The 10,502-nt window shown below is 35.0% G+C and overlaps 1 protein-coding gene across 2 annotated transcripts in view; it reads left to right on the forward strand.

Annotated features, from left to right (window-relative positions):
- Nucleotides 1–5,072: 5,072 nt before the first annotated feature.
- The window catches only part of LOC115223477 (transcription initiation factor TFIID subunit 3), a 35,426-nt gene continuing 29,996 nt past the window's right edge, over nt 5,073–10,502 (forward strand). Inside the window, exons 1-2 of one of the 2 annotated variants that reach the window (XM_029794088.2) lie at nt 5,073–5,242; nt 8,348–8,612. The gene's annotated coding sequence lies outside the window, so the exon portion shown is untranslated. Of the gene's footprint in view, nt 5,243–5,750; nt 5,913–8,347; nt 8,613–10,502 lie in introns of those variants that run through there. The other variant, XM_029794079.2, reaches the window with a different exon arrangement.

Here is a 10,502-nt window from a genome sequence, read left to right on the forward strand (position 1 = left end):
TTCATCCTTTTGGGGGTCGATTAAATAAGTACCAGTTACGCACTGGGGTCGATATAATCAACTTAATCCGTTTGTCTGTCCTTGTTTGTCCTCTCTGTGTTTAGCCCCTTGTGGGTAGTAAAGAAATAGATAATTCAAACACTGCATTTGCACAAAATTTTGACTTCAATGTGCATGTGCATGAAATTCAAAATTAACATGCATGTGTGAGACTTCAGTCCCAATATGCAGGCACTAAATTATTAACACATTGTGAATGAGCAAATGTTTAGACTCAGTGTACATGTGCAAATGGTAGCTGTCATTGAATAAACTATTATATGATCAGTTTTATCATCATCATTTAACATCTGTTTATCATGCTGGCATGGGTTGGATGGTTTGACAGGAGCTGGCAAGCCAGAAGACTACACCAGACTTCACTGTCTGTTTTGATGAGGTTTCTACAGCTGGATACTTAACACCAACCATTAGAATCTCATAAGTGATTTGTTCTATAGAATAAGAAATTCATTGGCTTAGTTTTCACAAGCATGTGACATACATACAAGAAGCTGTTGCTGTCTTCTTCTTCCAATCAGGACTCACGCCATTAGCCACAAAGAATAATCTCTAATTCAAGCCTACTCTAAGCTACTAAGAATGCATGTGGCAAATTGAAGATCCACCCACCACACATGCTAGACTGGCAGTTGCACGGGCATGAAGGCTACGTTGTTTTCCTCATTCTATAAATGGTGGCTTTTAATGGGTGGAGAGCTGAACCATCATGGGGTACAGAGGATTTGCAATCTAGACTAGGGTCAGAAAGTTTACCACACCATAGTGGGTTACACCATGGTTCCTCTGCTTTGTGGAAGAAGTATGAAGAAAGAGTGAGAGAAAGTTGTGGTGAAAGAGTACAGTGGGGTTCACATCCCCCCCCCCATACCGGAGCCTCATGGAGCTTAGGTGTTTTTGCTCAATAAACACTCACAATGCCCAGTCTGGGAATCGAAACTGCGTTCTTAAGACCACGAGTTCGCTGCCCTAACCACTGGGCCATTGCGCCTCCACAGCTGTTGCTGTTTAGCCCTAAGATTGCTCTGAGCATGGAGACCAGTAACCAAAGGCATTCAAGCTATAATCATCCTATCTTTTTTCAGTCATTACTTATCTTAGCCTGCATTATCCAATGTGTCCATTTTTTAAGACAATGCACTTTGTAATCTTAGGTTCTTTAACTATTCTTAATATCAGATAAGCTGTATGTTTTGAAAATAACCACATTTAGATTTGTCTGAGTTTCCAAATATTTTATTTATCAACCTTGCTAAGTTAACAGATGAACATACAATAAATTAACACTTTAGCATTTAAACTGGCCATATCAGGCTCAAATATTCCACATGTTTTATGCTCAAACTCTACCTTTCACATCTACCCTACACAATGTCATTCTAAAAATAAGCAATCACATTATCAAAATCTTGAAGCTACATGATTAATTCAAAATATTGTGAATCAATAAGCATAATATTTGACTGAGTAATCTGAATGATAAAGGGTTAACAAATTAATGTTGTGAAAGTAGTACAAGGCATATGAATCATTGCAGATCATGAATATTCATTGGATGATACTACTAGTTAAGGCTTGTGAATAGAAGAGGAAGATGAGAAAATTAGAGGCTACCATACAGGAAAAAAAATCACTGACCCTTATAAATCTTGAATTAGCTCAACTTTAAATAACTATTGGCCCAGATGGTTCTAATATCTGTTTGGCAGGAAAATTTGGAGACTTCCTCTCAAGTTACAGCCAAATAAGTCAACCAAAGCTGATTGGTCAAATCATATTTCTGTAGGTGTTGATATCTTTTATGGCAACTCTTTTCCTTTTCGTGATTCTAGACTGGGAAAATGTTAAGAACTATTGTTTGAACCTTAGCCAGGTTCTCATTACAACATTATGGTCTGGTTTCAAGGAGATTTGGTTATCATTTCGGCTTGAGCTACCATGTACAGGTTTCCTTGTTGGCTTGCATAGTCACTACAAGTGATGAACTGTGTCAGGGTGAGCAATATAGACCAAAAGGTGTATAAAGTAAAAACTGACATATTTGGAACAAGCCTCTATAAGATTACATAATCTGTTAGAAATAGTAGCTAACCCTCAATCAAATCACATCCTATTATCTTTAAAAGCAATATTTGTTTGAGTGTAAAAATTACCAGTATGAAACAAAGAAAGAGAGAGGGAAAGACAGACAGACAGAACATTTTAGAAATAGTCTTTAAAGTTCACCAACATTGGCAATACAAATTATTTTCAGAGATCTAATAGCCATAGATATGTTCTCTCAACTCATTGAGGTTGCAAAAGATCTAACCAAAACATTGAACTGTTCTTTTTTCTTCTCTCTAGCTTTTGCATTCTTATATTTCATTTATTCTTTTGTATAGAGTTATATACTTTTCTCAGTCTATCATGGCTTACTAGCCTTACACCGACGTTTGAACTTATTAAATGAATAAATAACAGAAAGGTATATTTGATTATATAGGCCCAAATATACCCTCCACTATTGGGTAGTTTTTAAGCAGTTTTAGTTGTTGCCCATTTTCCATGTTGTCATGGGTTGGACAGTTTGGCAGGAGCTGGTCAGCTGAAGAGCTGCTCAGGTTCTATGTCTGTTTTGGCATGGTTTCTATAGCTGGATGCCCCTCCCAACTCCACCCACTTTACAGAGTGTACCGGGTGCTTTCTACCTGACACCAGCACCCATGAACCCGTAAGAATAGGATCACTCAGTTGAAGAGGGACATGTACTTTTACTTAGCATGATGCGTTTTCTCAAGCACAGCAAACCGCCAGAAGTCTTGGCCCCTTGTCATCATCTCTCTGAGGCCTAACGTCTAGAGATCCTTTCTCACCACCCATGTCTTCCTGGGTCTACCCTTCCCACATATTCCCTCCACAATTAGAGATCAGTACTTCTTGATGCAACTGTCCTCATTCATACGCATGTTACAAACTCTTCAAGTTGAACTGAGTCAGATGTGAATGCTACACCTATCCTCTCATGTCAGTTCTCCAACAATCTAATCTATTTCTGATTTGCAATCAGAAACTTTTGATTTATAAGTAATGAATTTGATGTACAGTCATTGAGCATTACTGGATAGATTGTTTTTTTTTGTTGAGCATTATTGGATAGATTGTTTTTTTTCATTTGTTTTGTGGAAAGTAATTTTCATTCTGGACAGTAGAAACACACATCCTATAAAGTAAAAGCTTCCCCAGCTTTGAGAGACAAGGCAGTTATAGCAGATTGTTTTTCAACCAGTTGATAGTCTCTTTTCCTTAAATGATATTAGAAAATTATATTTTCGTATTTGTCAATGAGAACTGAATCAACAATCTTTAAAAGGTTATCCATGGTGCTGTTTCTTCAATGAAAATAGTTTTATTTGTTTGCTGAATATATTTTTGTTGGTAGTAAATTTAGACGCAATGTTTTTTTTAATAATTTTTTTATTGTTCTTAAATATGTATTATGTAATGTCATCTTCAGCCCACATTTTTGTAATTTCAGACCACATTAGTTTATCATAATAACCTGTCGCTGTGTCTCTCAGACTTAGTAAAAATTGAATCACGGTATCATTTTCATCTGGCTTCATGAATATGATACTGTTCAAATTGGTTAATGAATTTATCAAAGACCTCTGCAGAATTCTTATTAATAATGTATTTGATAAAAGGATTTCTGAAGACTAAAAATTGTTGTAATCTATACTTTTAGGAAGTCAAGATCTAACCCCTGGACTCTACCATAGTCAAGATCCAACCATATATTTCACCGTTTAGACATTATTAATTAAATTAAAAATATCGTTTCACCCATCATTTATAAGTGGTGAGCATGCATGCATCTGAGACTCTCCTAATCTCAAAATTCTATGACAACTATAGAATATCCAATACTACGTTTTCAATTCGAATGATGACCAAGTACATAAATTAGATATAACAGGAATTTTTCGAAGGGAGGGTGCAAGGTCAGAAGGGAATAAAATTCCAGGAGAAAAGGGCGTAACAACATTATTTAGAAGGACGCACTTCTTTTCTTAAGCCCTCCCCCACCCCCCGAGTCCGCTCTTGAAATATAAATTCAACACCTGAAGTTTATTGACAAATATATTTTGCTTGCATTTGTAATTACATTTTCATCCTAGAAAAAAAAAATCAAACAACACACAATACAAATGATTTTATTATTGAATACATTTTGCTTGGATATTCTGCAACATAGAGATTTTGCCCACATGTCATCAGATGGCAACAATAAGCTTTCGTGTGTTGCAAGACAATATACACACAAAAAAGGAATCGTTGTAGAATCACTGGATCAACATTGTACTTCCCGTGACACATCACTTCACAACTTGTCTCTTATCACCAATGCTTGCAGGGTATTTTTCAAAATACTCTGCGTATACCAAAACTGCAGTTTGTTACATTCAAAGAGCAAATCGAAATGGTTGCAGCGCCATACGGCATCACAAAACTTACGATTTCCCGTACTATCTACAAAGGCGGATAAGGCGAATGTTTTTTTTAGTAGTGTGGCCCGTCTCATGATGAACCATCTCTCATGCGGGGCCCGCTTCTTGAAAAAGTTTGTGCATGCCTGGTCTACACCAACTAATGCATAAGCGAACAGTTCCAAAATTTTAAGATATTTTAAAGAATGTAATTAAACAAAAATGTTTTTATGAAATGTTAGAATGTCTTATCTTGAAAATGCTTTCGCTTATAAAAGTTTAAGTTCACTTATTAGAATATGGGGAAATGAGGAACACTACGACAGCTCTCTGTTAAAAAAGTTGGTAAAAGCTCGCTTTTTTTTTTTTATAAATTTTAGAATATGGTAAAACGAAGACAATCTCGAAAGCTTAATTGAGAAAATAGAGAATCGACATTAGACGTATAAACTACAAAAGGAAGTTAGTTCCCTTGAAAGATTTCTCGTAAACGACCAACGTAGAATAATTAAAATAAAGCGAAAATGTTTTTGTTTTTTTTTAAAGTACACTTCGTAAAGATGTTTTAACGGTGATTCTCTTTTGTTTATTATCTTCTATGAACTTGATCATTGTCTTTTCTACTGTATGATAATGACATCTACCATTATGAAACCACTTGTAACACACATATGGCTATTGCTATCCCTGCTACATTTCCCATCCCAGTCACGGTAATGTCAAAACCTTCCTTGTTCAGAACTGAATATACCTTCAAATCCTTTTCGTTTTCCCTAAATTATGTATTTCAAAACGAATGAGTATATTATTATCATTTTTTATTTGCCACCTCCTTTAGTCTACGAGGTCCTAAATAGTTTCCAATCGATCGAGTTTGTTTTTAAAAAATAAAATAAAATAGGCTACAAACACCCAATTTAAAACACACACAAATACATAAGCTCCATCTTTGATCTTAAACAATTAAAAGGCCTTCGTGCAATTTCCTGAAAAAATAAACTAAATGTGTGACATTTAGTAAAGTCTAAACTGACATGGCAGAAGTATGTGAGTGTGTGTGTGTTTTGACGTATGAAAACAAACACATATATATATAATGTATGTGTATTAGAAAATATATGTTAAGAAAGACAGCAGTTGTAGATAAAAAGTAAGACGAAGCTAGATTAAAAGTGTGGAGGATCTTATTTTGTGAGCGAGAATCTCGTGGATGTTAAAATGTTCAACGAGAGTGTCAGACTGAACTAGTCAATATCAACGCTGAATTTATTTGTGTGGGTAATCAAACCCTCTTGTTACCTCGTAATAGATCCAACTGTGCGTTTGGTTTTTAAACCCTAACACTTGGAGTATTTAGGTAGCATATATCAAACGGTATCAAAAGTAAGCTTTATTCCATCTTTGTTGCTAATGAACGATTTACATTGTTTAGCCACTCTGTGTGTCACCTAGTTTCTGTGACCCTAGGAACGCACCTGTTCCTGTCCGACTACTATTAAAACTACTGTTACACATTATAACCTTCACCAAATTATGATTTTTTTAACTTTAGTTCTTTCTACATAAAATATACTATATATCTCTTTTAAAATTTGTGTCTATCCTAGGCTGTACATTATATATATATACATATATATATATACATATATATATATATTACATATATATATATATGTATATGTATATATTGTATGTTTTCGATCTGCACTTCGAATCGATGGACAATAGCTAAGCCAATCCAAGCCCAGCCGCATCTTCAACATTTTGCAAACCTCCATTTTCATCCCAATTTTTGTCCAGCCTTCTTTGTATTTTTTTCGTGAGAATATCAAATTTAACTCTGTCCTTTCTCTAATTTCCCATTAAAGCCAAAATTTTCATCATAAATCAATAGTTTGGGCCATGTCATCGTTTGCTTTAGTTAATGATAATGTTTGTAAACATTGTGTCTTTGTAGCATGAAGCTTCAAAATAGATAATCATATTTAATATAAATTGATACTAGAATGTACATATATTAATAACGTGTGTGATCGTATGTCATCGTGTTTTTAAAGCATCTCTGTTGATATGAGTGTGCAGGATGAGCATGTATTGCTATGTTAAGTTAATTCGAACTGTACCGGAGTGAAAGTTCATTGCTTTAAACTAGAATTACATCATTCTGCCAAATTCAAATCTAGAAACATACAACTTAAAAGTTATTTATATCTGGGTTGTATAATACTGGACGCTACTTCAGAAAAGTCTCCTCTCGAGAAATAAACGTTTGTTTTCGTTCCAATCAAAGATATTCTTATTTTCTATCAATAAGTATTTTTTTCATTATTTATTGACGCTTTAGGTAAACTTAATTTTAGCTATTTTGTTACTTAATTCAGAAGAAATGTAGATTCGCCATAGTAAATTCATATTTATTTAAGGTTATTTGTATATATATAATACCAAGATGTTTATTATGTATACATTTTAGCAAAATCGTGGTTTGGGTATTGAAATCAACGGATTGATGGTCTAACCGTTAGTGTTTATACTCAAGTGGACCTAAATAGAGCTAACCTATGATTTGAAACATTTCTGCCATAATCATCTCATCTTTTTAGAGTACCTAAGTCTACGTTATCCAATGTATCCTTGTTTAAGGCGGTAAGTGTATAATTTGAGAAATTTGGTCGCTATCTCTAGCAGCTCGAACGAGAACACGGACTGCTTTAATATCTGTGGCTGTAAATTAAGGCGGGGTGTCTCAAAATATTGCTTAACTTTTGTTGGAGTATCTTAGTTAACATTGACACACTTAGGGTCATTCTGTTTTGCACAGTTAAAAATTAAGGTGTCGAATAATCTATTATTTCTTGATCTATATTGAAAAGAGGTGATAATTGTTCTTTTTTTATATTAATTATCTAAATCAATTCTTTAAATTTGGTATTATCTAAAATTTTATTTTATCAAATTAATTGCATTGCCTTTTTGCAAGGAAGCAATTAAATCATGATGATATTTTAAATAGGGGGTCTATATGTCAGGATGACCACCACAATCACCAGCTAATAATGGTGGACACACTCATTACTTGCATCAAATTTCTCCAATGCTGGGTATCTGAGGGAGAGAATTTAGAAAGGGTCCTGGATCCTATGTATACATATGCAACATTTGTCTCAGACATCAACAAATCGCAGGTACTTTATGCAGTTTTATATTGCTCACATAAATCACTGAAAAAAGGCAACAAATCTCCTTTGATGATATATGTAACTGGCATACAGGGATTAGTGAAGGGATTATTGCTTTCTAAGCAGCCAGCTTTGAGATAGTTGAGAGATTATAAAAATAATAGTAATGATGATATATTCATACTGAAAAGAGTTCATAGTCCAGTCTCAGAGAATTTTATGAACTCTGTATCTATCTTTGTGTATCCTGTAATCCATAAGTGTAAAAGGGTACTGCATTATTGTGTATATAGGTCAAGTTAACCTGTCAAAATCCATCTCTCTTTCTCTCTCTCAGCCACGCCCATGGAAGATATTAAACTCAACTCTACAAGTTAATGAAATACATGTAAATTATACAGAGGTGTCACAGCCTAACGCATTGAGTTGCACCATCTCATTGTATCTGTTTACTCAAAGTCGACTTGAGCATCCACTATTTAAGTGCTTTTGGTCATGGTTACTATAAAATATCACTGGGTAGATACAAATTATGGATCATTCATCCAGAATCTTATAAAACTAAAGAATTAACTAAGATAACCATACTAAATTAATAAGTATCTATTATGACTTAAATTTCTTTTTTTTATTTTACAGATGTTGGTACATGTAACAACTCAACAGCAATGTTGCTTCCAGAATATGTGCCATCAATGGTATTTTGTGTGTTGACTGTGTGAGCAATTCTTTGATAAAACTCTTAGCTTACACAAAGATATCTATCTGCATCTTTTGAACGGCTAATTAAACATCCATTTATGTATTTGCTGAATTTTATAAACATAATATCTACAAAATCAAAATCATCCTTGCTAACAGGATTTTACACGTGGATTATTGAAGTGAAACAGTGATTTCCAAGGTAGGTTTATTTAATGAATGAAATAGATTTGGCATAATTTGAAGTGAGGGTGTTGTCATTGTTGTTGTTTAAACCCAGATCAGCTTTGATCAAGCAAACCTATGATAGAAGCCATCTCATCATTTTACGAGCATCTAGAACAACTTTGTCCAATGTGTCCTTTTTCAATAAGCATCATCATCATCATCATTTTAACATCCACTTTTTTATGCTTGCATGGGTCAGACAAAATCTGTTGAAGCAAATTTTCTGTGGCCGGATGCTATTCCTGTTGCTAACCCTCATCTGTTTCCAGACAAGCTTCTATTTTCTTGGTTCCTCAAATATGAACAACACAATGGCCAGGCATGTTTTTAAAGAAGATTACAAATAAACAACACAGTTTGTTAACAATTAGTGCATGATGTCACAGAGACACACACACACACACATGTATGCATGTACATATTCAAATATATCATCATCATTACTTTTATGTCCATTTTCCCATGCTTGCATAGGTTGGATGAGTCCTCTCTAACACAGCATCCCACTACTTGTTGCATTCATGATTGGGCAAAAATCACAAAAGAGATGACAAATCATCCCTTTTGTGAGATTTGCCTTCACCACTTCTGCCGAAGTCTCCCTTAGACTTCCTTTTTCATTGGATCCATCCACATGAATTTCCTGGCACTTCTCCACCCATGTCTCATTTTACCACATTCATTACTTGTCCATACCAGTGTAGCTGTCACTCCTAACTGCACTTTTGTATTCAGTTTTTCTCCCACCTCATCTATGCCTTGTTCATGAATAGCAACGTTACACATCCAGTGAGTCATGCTTGTTTTGGTTCTTTCCAACCTTTACATATCCTTTGCATTCAATGCTTACACCTCACAACCTTGTAGCATCACAATTTGTATGCATGCACCATACAAACCACTTTTCATTTGGAGATAATTCCCCTTCTTGCCAGCAGTGGTATTGGCTCCTTGAACTTTTACCACACTATTCTGTTTCTAGCCACTGTGCTTTCAGTATACCTTTCCCCACTACTGATTAGATTCCCTAAGTAACAGATGCTATGAATTACTTCTATTGATCCATCTAAGCATTAAAATAAATTTACTTCACTCCTTGGGCAAGTGTCTTCTACTATAGCCTTAGGCCAACCAAGGCCTTGTGAGTGGATGTGGTAGACAGAAACTGTAAGAAGCCTGTCATATATATATATATATATATATATATATATTTGTGTATGTCTGTGTTTGTCCCTCCTCCATTGCTTGACAACTGATGTTGGTGTGTTTACGTCCCCGTAACTTAGCCATTCAGCAAAAGAGACTGACAGAATAAATACTAGCTTACAAAGAATAAGTTCTGGGGTCAATTTGTTCAACTAAAGACGGTGCTCCAACATGACCACAGTCAAATGAGTGAAACTGGTTAAAGAATAAAAACAAAAAATTGATGGTTTGTCTGCCTTTGATTCCACTACACTTCTTGTGCACCCAGAGATCATGAAGGGTACACTGTTTGAAGTTTCTACCTTCTCTTTTTCTGCATATCAAGCACAGCTATTTCCTTGATACTATCATTATCCTGTCTTCTTTCCTGTTTACTGAAACTATAGCCTCCATTAAGTTTATTCTGAGGTTTCTTGATTCTGGCTTCTTCCACAGATTCTGTTATAAGAACTATGTCATCAGTATACAGGATCTCTTATGGGCATCAAGTCTTAAACTTGACTGTTACGGCTAGGAGGACTGTAATAAATAGGAGTGGGTGGGACTGAGAACCAAGCCCCGATGGACATTTGTCTGCTCTCAATATTCATTGCTGAACTCATTGCCAACTCTCATTTGGCTTACTGTGTCTCTCTACATGGCTTACACTGCTTTTACC

This window comes from Octopus sinensis, linkage group LG2 (genome assembly GCF_006345805.1).
Source record: "Octopus sinensis linkage group LG2, ASM634580v1, whole genome shotgun sequence".
In the NCBI taxonomy this organism is placed as follows: Eukaryota; Metazoa; Mollusca; class Cephalopoda; order Octopoda; family Octopodidae; genus Octopus; species Octopus sinensis.